We start from the raw sequence: 23,874 nt of genomic DNA on the forward strand, positions 1-23,874 counted from the left end.
GAACACTCAACTTGCCCCAAGTGAATCGGATGCTCTCGATGATCCAACACCGTATCGCCAGCTTTTTGGATAATTAATGTACCTATTGATCACACGGCCGGACTTAGCCTTAGCTGTAAACAGACTGTGTCAGTTCATGCACATCCTGACACAGAATCACTGGGCGGCACTCAAGCAGGTTTTAAGGTACGTCAAAGGCACGTTGATCTCGGGCTTTGTCTTGCTCCCTCCACTACTCCGGTGCTCCATGCCTTCTCCGACTCGGATTGGGCTGTTTGCTCCATTGACAGGAGGTCAACAGGTGGTTATGCGGTCTTTCTAGGCCCCAATCTGCTTTCTTGGGTCTTTAGGAAACAACTCACGGTAGCCCGGTCCTCAACCGAAGTCGAGTACAAAGCACTAGCCGACGTCGCTGCAGAGGTCACGTAGATACAATATCTCCTGCGCGAGCTTGGGTTACTACCATCGACTGTCCCGGTGTTGTGGTGTGACAACTTAGGCGCTACCTACTTATGTTCCAATCCAGTGTTTCACGCCAGGACGAAGCATGCCGAAGTGGACTATCATTTTGTTCGAGACAAGGTTGCGTCCGGGGCTCTCAAAGTAAACTGTCTCAATCCACAACCAGTTGGCGGATGTCTTCACTGTTAAGCCGCTTTCCACTGTTTTTTTTTAATGATCTCCGTCACAAGCTTGGTGTCGTTCCTTGCCTCTCGCCAACACGAGGGGGAGTATTTGAGCAGTTAGAATATATCAGTTTGTTAGAGTGTTGTTAGAGTCGTTAGCATAATCTTTACTGCTCCACCTATTGTTGTGCTGAGCTTTACTATATAAACCTGTATAAGCTTTCTCAGTTGATATACAGAATTCGGAATATCATTTCATCATTATAATTAAGCTTTATGTATTTTCATTTTTAATTAATCTATGTTCAATATTAGACTTGTTTTAATCGTCTTGATGAGATCTTTCAAATGATATAATTTATTTTAAATAATATAAAATTTATAGTTAACAATTTAACAAATTATACAAATATATTAAAACAAAAAAAAAAAGGAATTTAAAAAAAGGAGGGGTCAAAATGAAAAAATAAAACATAAGTGAGGTTTGACGCAAGGTGAACAGTGCTGCACCAAATATGGAATATTGGAGCTGAACAACGCAAAATTTTCCTCCAATTTCGTGCTTTGGCGCACGGTTGGAGATGGTCTAAAAGGATGGCATGAATGGTGTATTGAATAAAAGCTACAGCATGGAAATTTGATGGAAAATTGAATTAGCTTTGGCAATTCAAAGTTGAAGAATCTGCAGCAATTACTAAGCTTATATAATATATTCACTAAGTCTATTCAACTTACTAAGCCTATTTCTCTATTCACTATCTATTAAGACATATATATATATATATATATATATATATATATATATATATATATATATATATATATTAAGGAAAGAAATCACATGTTAAGGAAAGAAATCACAAGTGTTGAATATTAGGAAAGTTGTCTTACTTTCGTATTCTCTTACTTTCCTATTCTTATTAGTAGTTTCCTAGACTAATTTAGTATCTAGTTTAGTATATATAGAGGTCCATAAAAGTATAGAATAGACAGAGAGAGAGACAATCTATTGTATTCGTTCAATATAATCTATTCTCTTGTTCTTTGGTTCTCACATATCTTGCTTCCGCCTAACTGGCGGGTGGTGGATATTCTCCATCCGCCAGGTCTCTCAAATTCTGAATTTTAACATGGCATCAGAGCTTTTGGTTTATTATATCTTGTGGATTGTGTTGTTTGGTTAATTATTGTGGGTCCATAGGATTAGTCTCATATTTTGGTATGAGTTGAGTCATTGTAGCTTGTTCAATGTCAATCAGTCCAGGGTGCTGCAGTGATGGGCAGCACGGATGCTAGGAGGGATGCGGACCTAGCATATGTCACGGCAGTTATGGGAGGCTGATGGTTGAAGAAGAATTGGTTCGGGATGAACCAATTGTCAGGGTGCTGCAGTGATGGGCAGCATGGATGCTAGGAGGGATGCGGACCTGGCATATGCCACGGCAGTTATGGGATGCCGATGGTTGAAGAAGAATTGGTTCGGGATGAACCAATTGTGTGCACTAGGAAAACAGGAAAACACTGTGTTGGGTAGCGCTAATGATGGTTTGTGGTGCGAGAGGCAGGAGCACTGTGGTGTTAGGCAGTGTTGATAACGGTGTGGGGTGTGAGTGGCGGGTGCCCTGTGGTGTTTGGCCTATTTTTGGCTTCATGGAAGCTTAGTTAGTGCAACAGATTGAACGGTGGACTGATTTGGCACAACGTGGTTTGAAGATTGATCAAGTGGTTCGAGACATGGGTGTTGATCTCGAAGGTTATGACTCTAGATGTGAAGTCCTATGGCTCATGTGATATATTTGTAATGTTATGGAATATAAATATAATATTTGGAATCTCTATAGATTAGGCAGTCTTAGAAATTTAGACACGGAGGTCGTCGACGCTGACAAGAGGGACGCTAGCAACAACGTCAATCAAAAGTCTCTTATTCCCAAGTTGGGCAGTTCTCTGTTACGTGCTCCAACTTGAGGGGGGGTGTTAAGGAAAGAAATCACAGAAATCACATGTTAAGGAAAGAAATCACAAGTGTTTAATATTAGGAAAGTTGTCTTACTTTCCTATTCTTATTAGTAGTTTCCTAGACTAATTTAGTATCTAGTTTACTATATATATAGGTCCATAGAAGTATAGAATAGACAGAGAGAGACAATCTATTGTATTCTTTCAATATAATCTATTCTCTTGTTCTTTGGTTCTCACATATCTTGCTTGCGCCTAACTGGCGGGTGGTGGATATTCTCCACCCGCCAGGTCTCTCAAATTCTGAATTTTAACTATATATATATATATATATATATATATATATATATATATATATATATATATATATATATATATATATATATATACACAGCTTTGTACTTGAGGTTGAAGATGAGCTTTGTTGTTTGAGGTTTGATGACGAATTATTGAAGCTTGAAGTGATCATTTGGCATGCATAAATCCACTCAACGTAGATGTTTGAAGATTGAGTTGGTGTAATTGGCTAGGGTCATTTTCTGTATGGTTATGTCTTACCAATCCCTGTAATTTTTTATGATCAACTATTGAATTGAGCTGAGGTGAGTTGCCCCGCAGACGTAGAAGAATTTGCTCCGAACTGCGTTAACAATTGATGTGTCCTTGGTTTTATCTGTTTACTAAGTTTTCTATCTTGTTATCTTGTATTGTGTGTGATTCACGCCTAAATTAAAGATAATTAATTTAATTAAAAATTAAGTAAAAATCATTTAGGAATCTCTTGCATTCAAGATTCGATTTTTTTTTTTTTTTAGAAATTAGTTATGAATACAAGATAAATCTCTATAAATAATTATAATAATTTATTTAAGAAAACATTAGATAATTCTCAAGTAATTATGTTTAATTTATTATCATTATTATCACAAATCAAATATATATTTGATAACTCATCAATCGGACTTCTAATACTTATCATAATTTTGCAAAACTTATTATTATTAACACATCTAATGTTATATATATATATATATATATATATATATATATATATATATATATATATATATATATAGGGAAGGGATCAGATGCATTTGTGGCTTCTCGTGCGGTTGTGCGGAGGATTAATGTGCGTGAGATTTGTAATCAATGTGCCTGAGATTTATACTTAATGTGCGTCATGTTAATATGCGTGAGTTTTGTACTTAATGTGCCTCAGTATTGTGTTTAATGTGCGTGAGATTTGTTCTTAATGTGCGTGAGTATTTCAGAATTACGAGCTCAGAAGGAAGCAAAACAGAAACTCACGCACATTAACGCCCAAGCTTCTTGTTACTTCTTCCTTCAATTTGGCCATGGATTCAGGATTATCAGCTACCTTCAGTGCAGTTGAATGTGTTTATATAGATGACGCACGCACAGTAAAATTTGCACAGCAGCTAAGTGTGGATTTCTGTTGTATTATTCCCAAAATTCTTAACCACCATAGCCCGCCTCCGCATCATCATCATCAAGGAGTGGGCAATGGCTACTGGGGATGGGGAAGAAGCTGACATCAATAATTTCTGCTGCATTTTACACATTCATGCACATTAAGTACAAATCTCAGGCACATTAAGCACAACACTCACGCACATTGAGTACAAATCTCACGCACATTAATCCACCGCACATCCGCACGGGAAGCATTCAACTGCACAGGAACCTTTCACTATATATATATATATATATATATATATATATATATATATATACATATATATATATAATTAGGTTCAAATGCGGTTGGTACGCCCTGGTGCGGTTGTGCGATTAAATTTGAGCCATTGATCTTGCTTAAATCAACGTTCAGGATTACCAAAATTTAAAAATAAAACAAAATAAATGCGGTGGTAATAATTTGGTAACTTTTGCATCTAGGTCAAATTTAAGGTGCGCGTGTTTATTCTTAAGATGCGTGATTTTTGTTCTTAAGGTGCGTGAGTTTTGTGCTTAAGGTGAGCGTGGGGTTTGTGCTATGGTGCATTTGTTGTGTGCTTAATGTATTTTTTTTGAGACTTAAGGTGCATGGTTTTCCTTTTTAAGGTGCGTGGTTTTTGTTCTTAAGGTGCGTGGATTTTGTGTTTATGGTGCGTGAGTTTTGTGTTTAATGTGAGTAGTTTCTTAAACTTAAGGTACGCGATTTTCCTTCTTAAGGTGCGTTGTTTTCCTTCTTAAGGTGTGTGATTTGTATGCTTAAGGTGTGTAACTTGTGTGAAAATTAAGGTGCATTGTTTGTACGTGTACTTAAGATGCGTCATTTTAATGCTTAAGGTGTATCAATCGCATGGGAACCCTTCCCCGCACTGGACCCTTCCCTATATATATATATATATATATATATATATATGCTCTTATTTCAAATCGAATATTTTATTGGAACTAATCATAAAAAAAAAGTTAAATTAATTATACAATAGCATTACGATTATATTCTTATAATTTTTTTGAAGGTCAACCATTGGATTGTATTTATAGATGAATCAAAATAGAATCTGGTGGGACATCGTCCCATACATATATATATATATATATATATATATATATATATATATATATATATATATATATGCTCTTATTTCAAATCGAATATTTTATTGGAACTAATCATAAAAAAAAAAGTTAAATTAATTATACAATAGCATTACGATTATATTCTTATAATTTTTTTGAAGGTCAACCATTGGATTGTATTTATAGATGAATCAAAATAGAATCTGGTGGGACATCGTCCCATACATAGGTAATGTATATTCTTATAATTTTCTTCTTAGAAATTTTAATTCAAACGGAGAATGAGATTACATGTCATCTAATGTTTTAATATATAGGTATAAGTTAAATTAGAATTTTAAATTCCAATTTTCTCCAAAAAGAAAATATAATAGAATTCAATAATACATTTAGTGTTGAAATTTTGCGCTTAATTAAAATGACATTTAATATAGCCATTTTGTGGTATAACTTTCAGTGGAGTTGAATTTTGATTTGGGTTAGGTCAATGTGAATTCAGGTTCTCTTAAGTGAGATATTTAATTTGATATATTCAACTTAAGTGAGATATTTAATTTGATATATTCAAAATGGATAATGTGTGGATGAAAATTAATTATCAAAATTTACCTATTTGAATTAGAAAAAATAGTGATGAGAGGGCTTTTTAATAAGCCCTTGTCCCACATTTGTGAAATCTCTATTGTTAGTTGTAAGTCGTGAACTATCTTGTTTGCAATCGTTATACCTTACACCACGGCGCGCTTAGCACTGTGCGCCGCGCGCCTCTCAAAATGACGTCGTTTTGGGAGGCGCGGTAGGAAGTTGTTGTGATTATGTGTATTTGTTCACACAATTATGTGTATTTGTTCATACAGTTATTTACATTTTTTATACAATTATATACATTCTTTTTATACAATTATGTACATCCGAAGCATAAAATTTGTGTGTATTAGGTTAAGAGTTGATGTGTATTATGTTAAAAGTTTATGTTTATTATGTATTATGTTAGATTATGTGTATTATCTTTTAAAAAGAGTATGTATATTTTGTTATATAATTATGTACATTCATGTATACAATTATGTGTATTCTAGTATAACATTATATACATTTTTTAACAACGGGTTTTTTTTAAAGAAAAAATTACCGCCATTCACTGGGGCAAGAAATTTCAAAAAAAAAATAAAATAAAATAAAATAAAACGACGTCGTTTTGTATCTGGGTGCACAGTGCAACGCGCGCCGTGGTGTAGGATATAAATTGCCTCTTGTTTGATGCTCTATATGGGGCAACTTACTAGAAATTGTTTGAGCTAATTTTGATCAATTTTAGAATTAATTATGATTAATTACAATTTTAATTTGAGAATTAACGTTATAACGTCTTATATAATCTAATTAGTTTTGCAAGTTTTGTGAGATATGAATTAAATTTTAAATTCAATTTTAAATGCCATTAGTGATTAGGGATGACATTCTTGGCAAATTATTGGTGCACAGGATGTTATGTGGACCATAACAAAAAGTACATTTTTACTATACTAAATGTACATTATTTTTGTACTGAATATACATTATACAATATAATGTACACTCAGAACAAAAATAATGTACATTCCCTGAATACAATGTACATTATTTTTCTATTGAATGTACATTATTTTTGTACTGAATATACATTATTTTATAGTATACAAAATATGGTCCACACAATTTGTGTGCACCATGGTCCATACAATAATGATTGGACATTCTTAGCTAAAACCCATTTTAGTCAAAATTGATGGGCTAACTCGATAATAAGACTAAAAAATTTTAAGGTTAGGGCCAAGAAATTTTAGCCCAATGGCCCAGACGGGCTAGGCCGATAGCCCAAACCATTTAAGGTTATTCTTTGTTTCACAAGTGATGAAAAATATATATATAAGGAATTTATATGTTAGTTCATCTTAAGTAATTTTTTTAAACAATTTGTAAATAAAATTTTAAAAAATTTATTACAAAATAAAATATTTTATGAAAATAAATAATGAAAAAAAAAACTTATTATAATTATTATATTATAGTGTAAATATACTAATGATTTTTAGTTGGACTTTAGAAATGGAGGTTTATATTGATTGAAATGTATAAGTTTATACTGTATTTATTAATGTAAATGAACTAGTTTATTAACATTGAGAGTTTAGAATGTTAATTTTAAAATGTTAAAAGTTTTAGTTGAGCATGCCTGATAAGCCCGACAGTCCGAGCTTTTAGACCCAACTAGGAAAACAAAAGCTGATTACCCTGATCCGATAAGTTCAACAACCCGATAGGGTTAGCGCGAAATTGAATGTGGTGGTTCGATTAACATCCCTAGTAGTGATAATAAATTTCATTTCTCCTATAAATACATTGCATTGGGTAGAATGTTTTAGTGATATTTATAATTGAAATTGTGATACTTACAAAGTGAAATTCTGATTTAAATATTATAATACTTATGTGTGAATTATTACTTATGAAATAAATTGTAATACTTATTGTGAAAATTTTAATACAAATTTGAATTAAAATTAAATTGTTACTTATGATAAATATTTTAATAATCATATGTGAAATTTTGATAATATTTCGGGTAAGTTAATTTTTATTAGTGATAAATATTATTATACCTATAACTTTAATTGTGATACTCACACAATTGTCTACAACCCCACCCGTCTCACACACAACGTGAGATAGCGTTACATAAGTTTTTGTCATAATGCCAAAGCGTATTGTAAGAATTCATTTAAAAAAAAAAAAAAAAAAAAAAAAAAAAAAAAACTACAACGCATATTGTATCAATATTTTTTTTTAAAAAAAATTAAATAATTTATTTTAAATTTTACGAAATTACCATCATATTATTTTTATTTTATTTTAGCCATCTTTAAAGAAAAATTAAAGATGCTTATTTACTACTTTTTTTCAATTTTTTTTCTACCAGTGCATAATTGTAATGGTATAATTGTAATCATTTTCTAGCATGCATATTATTTAAAAATAACTTGAATTGGTCAAATCAATCCTACACACATGATGATATGGTAGGGCCAACTCTCAAGCAGAAGATTTCAAAATGTATACTGTTTCTTGTGTGTTTTCAAATCCACAACTTTGATTTTGAAACTACACCACAAATGTCATTGTTTCGTGCCTTGTCAACAACCTATTTTGCTAGAAACAACAACCAACATCATCTCCTTTCTATTTATATTTTTAGAGCAAACCTAACAGTTACTACATTTAATCATCAGATTTGTTGACAACTGGAAAAGACATGGAGTAGCAAAAAAAAAAAAAGTAAAAAATAGTAAATAGAGAATGACCTAATAAATAATAAAGTATTACCCATGGCGCTAGCCGCTAGGCCAAAAACTATATATATGGTAAGCCATCCTCAATAGTGGGATTTTTGGTGTGATTTTTGAGGTGCGAAGTAAGGGAGAGAAGAGGGAAGGGAAGAAGGAAAAGAAAAAAAGAAAAAGAAAAAAAGGAAAAAGGTCTGATCTGACATGAAACTTAAAAAAAAAAAAAAAAAAAAAAACAATGGCAATGCTGTCAGGACACGCCAGCTGGCGCTGTGTTGCAAACCACGCGTGTGCTGCGCGTAACTCATTTAATTTAGGCCGATACCACATTCTGATAAAAACCAAGGTGCTTGCAGGGTGATTTTTTACATTTCTCTCTCCTCACCTTTCTCCTCTAACTAAGCAAAATGTGCCTCAAACACCGTGAAAATCCCACTAATGTGGTTACCCTTAGTTTTACTTTTGGTTGGAATTATTGTTATTAAAATATTTGGGTTAATTATTGTTAAATAATCTTTTATGCGCTATAAATTAAATGCGGAAGCACAATTAACTATAGATCGCATGTAAATTAAATCATTCAACTAAACAATGTTCATGATCATGGATTTTTAATTAAATAGAGAATATAGAACTTACTTGTTCTGTTGGAGATGTAATCTTTAAATTGATTGAATCAAGAATATAATGCTTCACCTCTCTGATCTGTATACCATAATCACCTCCTGATGATATGGAGACTGGAAAACTTAGAGACTTGTAACCGTAAAGATCCCTAGAGTTTTCCAGGGTATTTATAGATGTGATGAGAAACCCTCTTTCAGGAGGAATAGGTAACTTCCTTTTAGGAATAGAAATCCCTTTAGGAATGTGAAACCTCCTTTTAGGAAAATCATAATCTTTTTTCATTATACATCTTTTAACCATTATAAACTTAAATTTTAATAGAATGAGAGGGAGATAATTTCACCTAGTAATTCCGCCTTCACACATCACTAATCATCAACGTGAGTACCTTATGGAATTACAACCTTTATTATATAAATCAGTGTTAGAAAATATTTATTTATTTATTTCTGTTAGTATAAGGTTATTATTATTGTTGTTATTATTAGTCTGTATGCTATAGTTATATTTTGTGTGGCTTAAATAGGTTGACTTGGTGTAATATATTTGTTAGAATTAGTTAGAGTTAGATATACTCTGTAATCCAGCAGTTACGTAATTGAATTAACGAAAGCCTTTTCCAATTTGGTATCAGACTGGGTTTTCGATCTCTCTCCAACTTCCACCGCAAATTGCCCCCATTCTTCCCGCAGCTCACTAAGCCATGTCGTCGCATAGTTCCGATCGCACGGCCTCCGATGGTGCGTCACCGGCAGCCAGCAACTCCCTCGCGGGTGCCCACCATTACGTCACCATGAAATTGACGTTGAAGAACTTCTTGTTCTAGCGCATGCATATCGTACCCTTCCTCCGCAGCCAGGAACTCCTCGGCTTCGTGGATGGGAGTCTCCCGTGTCCACCAGAGACGATCGCCGGCACTCAGTCAACCGACGATGCGTCGCCGAGCGCCGCTGTGGAGGTTCCGAATCCGGCCTGCAAGGCCAAGGTAAAGCAAGATCAAACCATCGTGTCTTTATTGATCTCGTCCATGGCGGATGAGGTCCTCAACCGTGCGCTCTGGAGAAACACATCGGTGGGCATCTGAACGTCAATCACCGGCGCCCTGGGGTCCTCTAGTCAGGCGAGGTGCCTGAACCTTCTATCGCAGTTTCAGATGCTCCGGCAGGGAAACTCCACCACTGGCAATTACCTGGGGCGTGCCGGAGTCCTAGTTGAGTCTCTGATTCAGGCCGGCCGACCACTTACGCTAATGGAACAGAACCTCTACATCATCCGAGGTCTGCGTCCGGAGCTGAAGTCATTGGCGACCTCTCTGACTGCCACGGGAAATCCGGTGACGCTCTCCCATCTCTCTAACTACTTGCACGCTCACGAGTTCATCTTCGTGGATGACTACCCGGTGGTCGACAGTGGCGCTGGGAATACGGCCTTGTACGCTGGAACTGGTCGCGGCTCATTCAATAATAGCGGCGGCCGGAGTCAGAATCGCGGAGGCGGCCGGAATCAGAATAATAGCAGCGGCCGGAATAGTATCATGGTGGACGTGGTGGTCGCGGAAACCAGCGGTGTCAAATCTGTAAGTCACACGGGCACACCGCTGTGTATTGTTACAAGAGATACTCCACGCAACCGCCCGCTCAGGCTCACGTGGCTGTTTCTGGCGAGACACCGTCGTCCTCCGCTTCGTTGCCGGCTGACGGGTGGTATCCCGACACCGGGGCTACGGCGCACGCCACCCCCGATGCTTCCATGATGGGTCACTCCGAAGAATACGGTGGGCCGGACGTGCTTTGCGTGGGCAATGGGGCAGGTTTGGCTATCTCGCGAGTCGGTCATGCATCTCTCCCGTCCAAGTGTAAATCTCTTTATTTAAATGATGTGTTACATGTCCCGAGTCTCCCAGTTCCCTTGTTGTCCGTTCATAAATGCACTAATGACAATAAAGTATTTTTTGAATTTCATAACTATTCTTTTTTTGTGAAAGACTCCACAACCAAGGCGGTTCTGCTTAAAGGATCCACTTTTGGCGGGTTGTACAAGTTTCCAACGTTACGGTCACAATATGCGTTCGTCAGTTCCCGTGCCACTCCTACTATTTGGCACAACAGACTTGGTCACCCGCATAAACAAGTATTGAATAAAATCCTCAAAAGTTGTCCCATCACGGCCAATAAACTCGCGTCCCCTGAATCTTGTGTATCGTGTCATCTTGGCAAGTCGTCTCGGTTTAAACTAGATAGTGTATTCCATTGTAGTGAAAATGTACTAGATTTAATTTTTACACATATTTGGGGTCCCTCCCCTGAACTATCTAGTAGTGGTTTTCGGTATTTTTGCCTATTTGTAGATGACTATTCCAGATTTTGCTGGTTTTACCCGTTACGGGTAAAATCTGACATATATAAAACATTCAAGTCGTTCCGTGTGTCGGTAGAGCGCCAGTTTTCGCACTCTATCAAATCTATTCAATCCTATCTAGGGGGTGAATACCGTAAACTCCACACCATTTTTCAATCCTTGGGCAAAAATCATCGCCAGTCCTGTGCCTATACACATGAACAAAACGGCAAAGTAGAGCGCCGTAACAGGCATATTTTCGAAACATGACTAGCTCTACTTGCTGAAGGCAAAGTCCCGCAACAATATTGGGACTACGCCTTTGAAACGGCAACCTGCTTATTCAATTATTTGCCGTCATCGGCACTTAACTACGAAAGCCCATACACTCATCTATTCAAAGTCGCCCCACCTTATAACTTCCTCCGTGTCTTTGGATGTCGGTGCTACCCATATCTGCGCCCGTACAACCGGCACAAAATTGAGTACCACTCCACTCCGTGTGTCTTCCTAGGTTACCCACCCTCCTTTAGGGGATACAGATGTATTGACTTGGCGACCGGGAAAACCTATATCTTTCTCCATGTGCGTTTTGACGAGTCTATTTTTCCTTTTGTAACAGGAGACTCCAAACAGGTGTCTACACCACCGGCTGTCCCTTGGGCAGTTGCACCCTTAGCCCTACCGGCGCCGGACGGCCCCACTATTGTGTTTCCCGATAATGCGTCCTCTAAAAGTGAACCAGTACTGTTAGCAAGGGCTCCGCCACAGTTGGCAATCACACAAATAGCCCCGGTGAGGACACGCAAACGGCGTGCACAACCTCAAGGTCGGGATCATGTTATGCGCCTTCGTCACATGACCAAAGGCACAACTGAGCCCTTTCATGCGGGACACCCACACTGGCGCGAAGCTATGGACCAGGAGTTTAATGCGTTGTTGCATAATCAGACCTGGCGTCTGGTTCCACCAGAGCCACACATGAACATAATTGGGTGCAAGTGGGTATTCCACACGAAGCGCACTGTGGATGGCTCAGTTGAGTGCTACAAAGCCCGATTGGTGGCCAAAGGATTTAACCAAGTTGCAGGAGAGGATTTCTTAGATACGTTCAGTCCGGTAGTCAAACCAACCACGGTGAGGCTCTTATTTTCCTTAGCCGTAACCAACAAGTGGACTCTCCGGCAACTCGACGTCCACAATGCCTTTCTAAACGGTCATTTAGCTGAAACAGTGTACATGAAACAACCACCAGGATATGAGGATCCGTCAACACCAGGGCATGTTTGTCATCTACAACGGTCTCTGTATGGCCTTAAGCAGGCCCCTCGTGCCTGGTTTAAACGGCTTCACGACTTCTTATTATCAACAGGTTTTAAGTCGTCCAAGACAGATGTTTCCCTCTTCTATTACACTTCAGGCATCGCTCGTGTGTATCTACTTGTCTATGTAGACGATATTATTATGATGGGCAACGACGCTACACTAGTGGACACTATTCTTCAACGACTGTCCTCTACCTTCAAGATTCGTGACCTAGGACCACCGGGCTTCTTCTTGGGTATCGAGACCGTATCGTCTACTAGTGGCATGTTTCTATCCCAGCGGCATTACATGACTGGCCTACAGGGTCGCTCTGGCATGGTCGACTGCAAACCACTTACTACACCTGCAGCTGTCACAAAGGCAGTCATTCCATCCGCTCAGCCTTATGACAATCCGACACAGTATCGGCGTATCGTTGGGGCCTTGCAATACTTAACCATTACAAGGCCAGATCTAGCTTACGCAGTCAACCGTCTATGCCAGTTTATGCTCTCACCGACAGATGAACATTGGGGTTTAGTGAAACGTGTAATGCGCTACGTCAAGGGCACTCTGAATTATGGGCTTTGCATCTCGCCAACCTCATCTTCTGATATACATGCATATTCAGACTCCGACTGGGCGGGTTGTCCGATTGATAGGAAGAGCACAAGTGGGTTTGCAGTTTTCTTAGGTGGTAATCTAATCTCTTGGCTCTCGAAGAAGCAACGGACTGTTGCTAGGTCCTCCACAGAGGCTGAATACAAGGCCTTAGCCGATGTCTCCGCTGAGGTCACTTGGGTCGTTTCATTACTACGAGAGCTCGGGTTCCACTCTGGCAATCCTGCAACGTTGTGGTGTGACGATCTGGGCGCCACTTATCTGTGTGCTAATCCGGTATTCCATGCACGCACCAAACATGTGGAAATAGACTATCACTTTGTTCGTGACAAGATGGCATCCGGTGACTTCCTCGTCAACTATGTGTCCACGACAGATCAACTAGCAGATGTCTTCACCAAACCTCTGCCAGCACCACGATTTACTGCTATGCGTGACAAGCTCAATGTTCTCGCCCTCCAACCTTGTGCTTGAGGGGGTGTGTTAGTATAAGGTTATAATTATTGTTGTTATTATTAGTCTGTATGCTATAGTTATATTTTGTGTGGCTTAGATAGGTTGACTTGGTGTAATCTATTTGTTAGGATTAGTTAGAGTTAGATATACTCTGTAATCCAGCAGTTACGTAATTGAATTAACGAAAGCCTTTTCCAATCATTTCTAACAGTCTCCACTTGATTCATATAAGTGTGACACCTTTATTATATGAATCAACGTTAGGAATAAATAATTTCTAACAATCTCTCACTTGATTCATATAAGCGTGACTTTACAATTTTCAATCCTTATTTGAGCTCACTTAGTATGAAAATTTTAAAGACACAACCTTATCGAACTTTATTAACCGAATCATGGCGATTACAAGCCTGACATAGCGTCCCGCTCCCTTCCATGTATCACAGTTAATAAGAATTCCAACCATAATAATAAGGTAAATTCCAAAAGTACCTTATTCCTTATGTCTTGAAACAATACACTACAAAAAAACGCGAAAATAGCGATGGACTCGTTCCGTTGTTAATTTAGCGACAGAATAGTGACAACTTAGTGACACATTTTAATTTTTTACGGACTTGTGGATGATCACATTTTTCTATCCCAAAAGTGATTTTTTGTTATATATTTGCCTTTTTCAACAAGTTGATGAAGAAGCCCGACCTACAAGTTGAGGATGAGTTCATGTTTTTTTTCCTTAAAAAATCATCAAATGTTATTTTAAATTGTTACAGTTCATGTGCTTTATTTCATGCCATTGTATAGCCTCAAGAACGTATAGAAAAATGATTTTTTTTCTGACAGGGAGGATGCACACTTTGCAATGTAGAAATTGATCCTGGATCTTTAATCCCTAACCTTTGTATGTTCCAGGTAGTTTACTCTGTCCCTTGCTTCCCTTGTCAGCTCTTGTCTTAATCTGTATACTTGAGTAACGATGATTTTGGATCTACTATAATTCATTTTGATGCTATATTCTAACTGCTACGACTTTTGATGCCTTTTTATGAACAATATTAAGAGCAGCAGCTGCTGCAGTGAAGCATGAAGATGACCTATTTTTTATAAACATGTTATTGCTTGTAATTGATTTTGTACAGTTGAAGTTGCTTTTCAACCTTAAAGCATAATTTTGATCTTTTTTTCAAAATTATTGAATCTGGAATCTGCCCACGCACGCCTGCCTTCATTGTGTCGCCGGATTTTTTTTTTTTTTTTTCTTTTCCGGTGGAAGGGACCGCGCTGGCTACGAGTTGACTACTCAATCCGTTGCACGCCGGTGTGTTATTTCCGCCGCCGATTTGTTTTGGCTAGGAAAAATCGAGGCTTTCCCACTGGTTTCGGACGCCGCCGGTGCTATGGACTCCAGTTGCGAGGAACGACGGTGCACAGTGTGGCTTTGGTGCAGCGATGAAGAGACACAGCGTAGCGACTTGGAATTGCAGGCGACGGTGGCGTCGCGGGGAGGACGGTTGCGGACGTTGCCGCTGCAACAAGGAACGACGGCGGAGGTGGCTGGATTCCGGTTCGCCGCTGCTGTCTTCCTCTCCATCAGGCGGCGGTGGCTTCGGCCGTCGCTGTTTCTCCTCATTCAGGCGAACCTTGCTGCTGCTCTGAGTTTTAGTCGCTGCTCCTGGTTGCCGCTGCTAGGGTTCTGCGTTGATTAGTGAAGAAGATGATGTGTATGGTTTGGGCCGGGTCTGGCCCAATTTGGGCAGTCCTGGTCCAACAGCAAAAATAAAAAAATTTATTTACTGGGCCTATTTAGTATTTTGGGCTTGCTTCAGCTTTCATCATCATATTTAGACTTCTTCTAGCTTAATTCTTCAGTTTAATTCTTCCTTAATTAATTATTAAATTATTATTCAATTTGGAGCAAATATTAAGTTTCAATTTGCTATTTGAATTTTAATTTAATGTTAAGGTGCAAATTAAATTGCCTCGAGTGTTGCAATTTATTTAAGATATATGGGTTAATAATATATTAATATGCAAATCCAAGCATGTTACGTATATTTATAAATTATTATTATAATTATACATTCGCAAAAGCATGCATTAAAGTTGGATTTAGCATATTATTAACTCATAAATTCATTATTAATTATCACTCAATTTTGGATCCTTAGTCAAATTTTAGGCATTATGACCTACTAAATCAGTTTGTTTGGTTTCCCATTAATTTTGAGCACATTTTAGTATTACGTGTCCCTGGGACTTTAGAACCTATTTTAAACAAGCTATTTGGGACCTATCTTGGGTCATTAAAGTATGGATCTCACCATTTTGATTGATATTTTAATAATAATTATAGCTCCTTATAACATGTTTATTAAGTTTTAATTATTACTAACTACCATATTTTGGTATTCATCGTTGGTAAAAATATTAATTTTTGGGTCTACTACAGTATTAGACCAATTTTCATCCATGTTATAATTCACTTGGGCCATTGAGGTCTATGAGTCTAATTTGAGTGATTAAGTGCTATAATTATTGTCTCGGCCTGTTTAGAGACATTAAGGATTTAAGGATTTAATTGTTATTTTGGCCATTAAGAACTACAACTATTGTTTAAGTTGATTAAATTTTTAATCTATCAATAGTTTTACAGGGCCTTAATAATAATATTAACTCTTTAATTTTATGGCAAAAGCAATATAGTTGGTATATTGTTTGTTTAATGGTAATTTGGTTATTACCTTAACTTCAGTCTCCCTAAATATCATAATAGTCATGGTTAATTATTATGTGGTAAATTGAGATTTGTATTTGGCATTCCTTAATTACAGTTTTGCCTTTATTGTAGTTATTATTAATTGACATTATTAATTACTGTTATTAAGTTTAGGGACTAATCTCATTTTATTACCTTCCATAATAATTATTATTTCATGTAATCTGTTATATTTGGTACATTGGCATGATTACCACTTCATTTTACATGACTATTAATGTTGGTAATTAAGTCCTACCAATGAATTTTTTTAAACGTACCATTGGACGCTGCATCGAGTTTATTGACACCAATAGTGAAGATTGGGAGAATTCTGGAGTCTTTTCTTCTCTTGTGGATCGTCATCGTTGTTAGCGCAATGGGCAGATGCGGTTTGCATCATTAAGGTTAGCCATTAATTATCTTTTATGATTATTATTGATAATTAGTGCTACAGTTACAGTTAACCGCTAATTTGGACTAGTCACATATTTTATCTTTAGAAAAATGGAAACATTTAAAAGGTGCATCACCATACTTTGATTTGTCGTTATTATTAATGTTAATAGTGATTATAATGTTACTTATTACTATTAATAATTAATAATTAATGATGACATTAATATTCTTATGGTATTCAGATGTGTACCTTGAACTGTTTCCAAATAAATTTATGTGACAATACTCCAGTTCAGAAAATAATTTTCTGGACGTTAATATTTTTTGGACTTCAAATTTTATTAAGTTTTCAAAATTTTATCCGAAAACATTTATAAGTGTTAGCGGTTTTAACCATTGTTTCTCCATATCTAGTCTCCTATTTAATGTGATAATATTATTATGGCTATTTATTGCTATTTTGATTATTTGCAATTTTGCCATTAATAATAATAATATTATCAACTGAGTTATGGAGAGTGATTTTGAATCAATTTAGTAATCTTGGAAAAACATATTTGCTACGCAATTGACTTTTGCCATTAATTTCATAATTCATTTCGTTCTTGGAATTATGATTTTAGTTCTGATTGCCCATGTTTGGTTAAGTATGAATAAATGAATATTTTGTTTAAATTCATATCCTTTAGTTGGTTCATACTCTTTAGATTGTTTTATGCATTCGATCACATTAAGTGCATAATATTAAGTTTAATTATGCAATTAGGGTTTGTGAGTTTTTGATTTACAAATGCTAGCATATCCTTTTGGTTTGATATTGTTTGAATTTGTAAATTCAGTTATTTCTCATAAATTTGATCTTTATGCATTAAAACATTTTCCCATGGGCTTACCGTTTAAAAAAATTTTAAAGTATATATCCAGTATATTATTATTCAAAATGTTCGTTCTCTTTTGGTTTGGACTCATTGGTGTTTGAATATTAAGTTTATACTTTAAAATCTCATATTGTAAATTGCTTTAAGTTATGCAATTTATTTGGAATATATGAGTTTAATGCTTAATTTTATGCATATTCGTCCTAAGCATAATATTATGTTTTAAATTATGCAATTTTATTATGCCTTTAGCAATGCATACTTTAGGATGGAATTATATTAGTTCCTATTTAAGTTGGACTTATGCATAAACTTTAGTTGCGGTAGTGCCTGAATTTAAGCACGTTTAAGCCGTTAATTTAGTTCACCATTTAAGCTTTAATCATAGGTGAATCATACAGTTTCTGGTATATACCCTACAGGTTTAGGCTCATACCCCCAAACAGTTATACATTAAGAACATCTTGAGACACTAGTCTCCTTAAATTTATACTCTATTTAAGGAATTGGTTTTCAGTGAGACTTAGTCTCTAACCACCTTTCCTGGGAGTATATTTAGATTTTCCCATCACAATCTGGTATAATCTGTTTGTCAAAATTTTAAGTATTCCTTGCCAATGTGATTTGATTTCGGTTCATTAAAGAATAGCCAAAACATCTTTAATTTACTGAAGTCTCTTAAGTTTTCAATCTTGGTTAATTAAGGAATAGCTACAGCATATTCAGCTACCTAAGATTATTAAGTTTTAATCACATAAAGTTTAGGCAAGAATTTGATAATTGTCTAGTGATCTTATAATTTTAATTTGGTTTTGGAGTAGCCACATCATCCTTAATCTGTTAAAATTATATATTAAGCGGTTTATTTTGATCACATAAAGTTTTGGACATATCATTTGTGATTAATTGTATGTAATATGATGAAATTTAGCCCACATGCAATTTCGTTATATTTGTATGATTAATCAGGATTAAATACTGGACTGCGGTCGTAATTTAGCCCACAGACAATTATGTATCGGAATGTAGTTTAGTAGTTTTATCAGTGATGATAGAAATAAATCAATTTATTTACTTTATGGTTATTTGTAAATAATTTCCAATTCTATCAAGAAGTTTAGGTTTATGATGTAAACTTTAGATCATATTTCTTAATTTGCCCACAGGGATTAAGAAAAGGAACATGACCTCTTAAGTTTGTTTTTTTTTTTTTTTTTTTTTTTTTTTTTTAAATTTTTATCATAATGGTTGTAATGAATCTTATTGAGTAAAACTTTAGCCTACAGGCAAGTTTTATATCATTTGATTCTTCAACTCATTTGATAATGGTTTCATCATAAATAACATTTTTCAGTTGGATCTAATTGAGTAAAACTTTAGCCCACAGGCAAGTTTTATGTCACTAGATTCGTCTGGCTCTTTAGTAATTGTGTAAAATATTATCATAAGGGTTTCTTAATTGGATTTAATAGAATTAAAACTTTGGCCCATAGGCAAATTTTATGTCAATAAATTCTTCGACCCATTAGATAATGATTTTATCACAATTTCTTAGAATTTATAAATTTAGCTCAATTATAATTCTAATTAAGTTTCATGGTTTGCATTGGCAAAACATGTTTTCAGTCACTTCCCAAAATTTAGTCACTTCTATTAATTAATCCACGAATCTTGCTCGGTTCTTCGGACTCACTGTAGTAAGTTACGTGATTTGACATACCTCTTGGATTCCAATAATGTTAAAATGTATCTTTGAGCCAAATTCTAACTTGGTTTTGAAAGATGTATTTTGTTTTTTTTTTTAGTATGTCCAACTATGGTGGGGAAATATATCTTCATTATTTCGTTGGACTTCAATTGGAACCAAAAATTAATTATTTAGTATGCCCAACTAATGGTGGGGAATTATATCTTCATTTGTTAGTTGGTCAAATCAATTATGAGTATGTATGTTATTATGTTCATTTATTAATTTTGCTGAAGAATATTTTAATCAGTGGGAGTGATCATTTAGAAAAAGATCATTAAGTTACTCCACTAAAGATTTTGGATTTAATTATTGTATTCATACATTCCAAATTGGGTTGTATGTCAAACAATAAGTTCAAAATATTTCGCAAGTATTAATCTTGTATTTGTTCATATAAATTCATAAGTTCAAATTATTGAACATTTGGTTGTGCAACATATTTATGAAAATGTTGCAACAATATTAAGGAATTTATTAGAACAAAAGCATTTAACTTGTGGTGCACTGTAATTTAATAAATTCTTCAGTGATTAATAGAGTCTTTAGTTTCTTCAAAATTAATCCTGGGCCATTTTGGTTTGTAAGACTCAAAACAATTTTGTGAGACATATAAGTAAGACTCATTATGTTCAGTTCATTAAAAGTGGACATTGAAGTTATTTGGGAAGTTATGGTGTATGATTAAGATTCCAAATTCATGGACTTAGACCTTTGGTTTATTATCTAAGTTATTGCAATGCTTCTGTGACTTGACTATCTTTTGGCTATTTTTGATGAGTGGGAGTGAGAGACGTGTCAACTCCAAGCTCTTAGCTGTTAGAGATAGTACTTAAAGTTAACTTATAAAGAAGTCATGGAATATAGTTATCATTATGCTAACATTAAGGGATCTCTACTTAAGGCATGCTTATAAAGTTTTAGAGATCATACAGTGTACTCTTTTGTACAATTTGGATGCGTTTTCTCCTTCAGTTGTGCACATAATGTATTTTGAGAAACATCCCTTAAGGTACCGAGAATAAACATAGGGTTTGTTCATTAAGGACCTAAGTTGGAGAATTAAAATGCATGTGATCATAATGGATACTACTCTGATTAAATAGATGACATATCACTATGATTCGTGTGTTTTGTTCTTTGATGAAGGTTGTGCTAGTACTTGCACCAAGTGGGAGAATGTAAGATTTTCCCTAATAATATATATTATATATTATATATTAAGGCCTTAATTAAGTGGTGCAAGTTGACTAGGCTTATTAAGTGGTCTGGTTGGACTTAATAACTAGTAGTTGTTAGTCAACCAAACTCTGTGCCTAATATAAACCTGGATTGATGATACAGGTTTATGGATTAGTTAGCACATTCAGTTACGATACTCAGACTGCTCAGTAGATACCAATACACAATCTAGGGTTCTGAGTCAGGTCTGAGGCAAAACATGACTAACGGTCTACCGTTAAGAGGCAACACAACAGGAACATCAACTATGGCTAGAGATCTATATGGCTACGCTTCCGCTATCATACGAGGTCAGGTTTCTTGTATATTATGGTTTATTATAGTTAGACTATTGTATATCTAACATGAAGATGACCGGAGATTATTCCATAATGCCTGCCCTTAGAAAGCGTGGGTGAATTCAGGGTAAAATTTTATTTATTCCATTTTGTTTAATCATGGAAACTAACATTTCAGAGAAAGCATTAGGACACTTTTTTCTGTTGTAGTACCTAAGGAAATAATCAAATATTACAACTGCTTCTGTTCATTATCATTAAAAAAAATTATATAACAGCATTGTGGCAACACTTGTATGTTGGCATTCTTATTTTTATATTTGTATACTATGCGTATTTAATCTGAACTCACAACTGAGGCACCAGTTGCAAACATTTCATCTTAGGCACAATGGCTCATTTGTTTGAACACATGTTGCCAGTTGACACAACTTTCTGTATGAATATTTTGTTTCTCAATTGAATTTGTAGGTTGTTTATGTTCTTGGTTTTTTACGAATACTTTATGTTCAATTTTATCAACACATCCAAGGAAGAAGGGGTGGAAGGACGCTTTGATGCAGGCTAGGGACATGGATATGATGCAAGAAAGCAACAATACTTTTATTAATTATTTAATAGATGTTTTAGTTAAATTAGAATTGCTTAATAGTTGGTGATCTTAATTTTTTAGGTTTTAGTTATTTGATTTAATTAGAAGTCTTGTCAATCATTGTGTGTACTTTGAGGTGACGATTAGATTGTGTGTATTAATATATTTGATACCATTTCTAAGAGCATCCACACTAAGGGGATAATGTGGGGAGCATGTCAGATGAAATCTTCTTGTTCAAGTTCAAAGCTAATGTAGGGAAGATTTATTTGGGGAAGAATGCCTTTGCAAAATTGGAGATAATGGCAGAAAAAGAAGAAAAAGAAAGAAAAGAAAAAGGGGCTGCTGTGCGCGTTTCGCGCACAGCAACCCGCCCACACGGGCGCGTCAGGTGCGCCTGACCCTTTTGTTTTTTTTTTTTATTATTTTTTTAGTTTTTTAATTTTTGATTTTGATTTTTTTATTTTTTTTCCTCCACTTCCCACATTCTCTCTCCTAATCACTCTTACATTATCCCCCAATTCTCCATAACCATTGTGGATGCTCTAACGATGTAACACTTTACAATGCTGTATTTTTGTTATTGGTATTGAGTTTGAAAGTCTTAAAAAAATATATTTTGCAATTATATTATTCAAATACTATATTATAGGTTTAATATAGGTATGAGATAATAATTAGATGCACATTTTTTTAGAAAATTTAAAATTTAACGACAAGACAAAAATCATAGCAAATTTGTAGCCAAATACCTTCTAACAATAAAGAATGGTAACGAAATAGGGATGGAAATAACCGTTGCTAAATTTAGCGACGGATATTTCCGTCTCTAATCTGTAGTTAAATAGCATTCATTGTAAACAATAGAAACAAACTAGCGACGGAAAATTCCATCGCTAAACTTAGCGACGGAAAATTTCGTTGCTATTCTCTCGCAAAATTCATTGTTCAAATCGTCGCGGGGAGGAAATATCGATGAATATTTTTAGTTTAGCGACGGAAAAAGTCGTCGCTAAACTTAACGACGGAATTAGACTTCGTCGCAAGTGAATAGCGACGCCACTTTTTGTGACGGACCGAATCCGTCGCTATTCAATTTAGCGACGGATTTTTCACTTTTTAACGACGGAATTGTCAGTCGTTATTTCCACGCTTTTTTGTAGTGCAAGACCATTGTTATCACTTCTAAATTATGCATAAATAAGTGATCAACATAAACTATAACAAATTCAAAACCTGAATAGATATCTAAGAGTATCATCAACCTGTTGTTCCATCAAACATAATAATTCATGCATGTATAGCAGAGTTAACCGTTATACAAGGACTTTACCAGTATGCCCATCTTTCCAACATGGCCAATGAAGGTCATGGGCGCCAATTCCTTAATCAACGGATCCGTGATCATAAGATCGGTGCCAATATGCACTATTGATACTCTTTGATTTTGTACCTTCTCCTTAACAGACAGAAATTTCAAATCAATGTGTTTGGCACCTCTAGTTTATCTGTCGTTCTTTGAGAATAACATAGCTGTCGTATTATTACAATGAATCATCAATGGTTTGGCTATAGTGTCGACAATGCCCAAACCAGATATGAAATTACGCAGCCATGATGATCGAATTCTAGCCTCAAAGCATGCTACAAATTCTGCCTCCATAGTGGAAGTAGCAATGACAGGCTCCTTCGCACTCATCCAAGATATTGCTCCATGAGCAAGTGGAAAAAAATATATTCGGATGTGGATTTTCGGGTATCCAAACATCCGGCATAGTCTGAATTCAAATAACCTATAACCTCCAGGTTATTCCTTCCTTTTATAAGTGAGCATGTGGTCCTTAGTGCCTTGCAAGTATCATAGGACCCTCTTTGCAGTTTTCCAGTGTATATCTTTCTAAAACTTTGTTAATGTGAGCTTGCTTCTAGGATAAACCTAAAATTCCATGTGATCTATCACGAAATATTTCTTATTCCAATCGCATATGAAGTCTCATCCATATCATTCATTCCAAAGTTCTTAAAAAGATATTCCTTAACACCACGCAACATCCCTTTATCATTAGCAGCTAGAAGAATGTCGTCAACATGTAATACTAGGATTACAAACTTGCTTCTATTAATCCTTCATGTAGATACACCGATCAATAGTGATCTCTACAAAACCAAATGACAA

General features: G+C 35.5%; 1 long non-coding RNA gene across 1 annotated transcript; it reads left to right on the forward strand.

Moving 5' to 3' along the window:
• The first annotated feature begins 1,810 nt into the window (after positions 1-1,810).
• On the forward strand, positions 1,811-21,650 carry LOC109173381. The gene is made up of 3 exons (XR_002052887.1): positions 1,811-1,876; positions 10,380-10,384; positions 21,639-21,650. It is a non-coding gene; the product is annotated as an uncharacterized LOC109173381 (long non-coding RNA).
• The last annotated feature ends 2,224 nt before the right edge of the window (positions 21,651-23,874 follow it).

This window comes from Ipomoea nil, unplaced genomic scaffold (assembly GCF_001879475.1).
Source record: "Ipomoea nil cultivar Tokyo-kokei standard unplaced genomic scaffold, Asagao_1.1 scaffold0480, whole genome shotgun sequence".
NCBI classification, from domain to species: Eukaryota; Viridiplantae; Streptophyta; class Magnoliopsida; order Solanales; family Convolvulaceae; genus Ipomoea; species Ipomoea nil.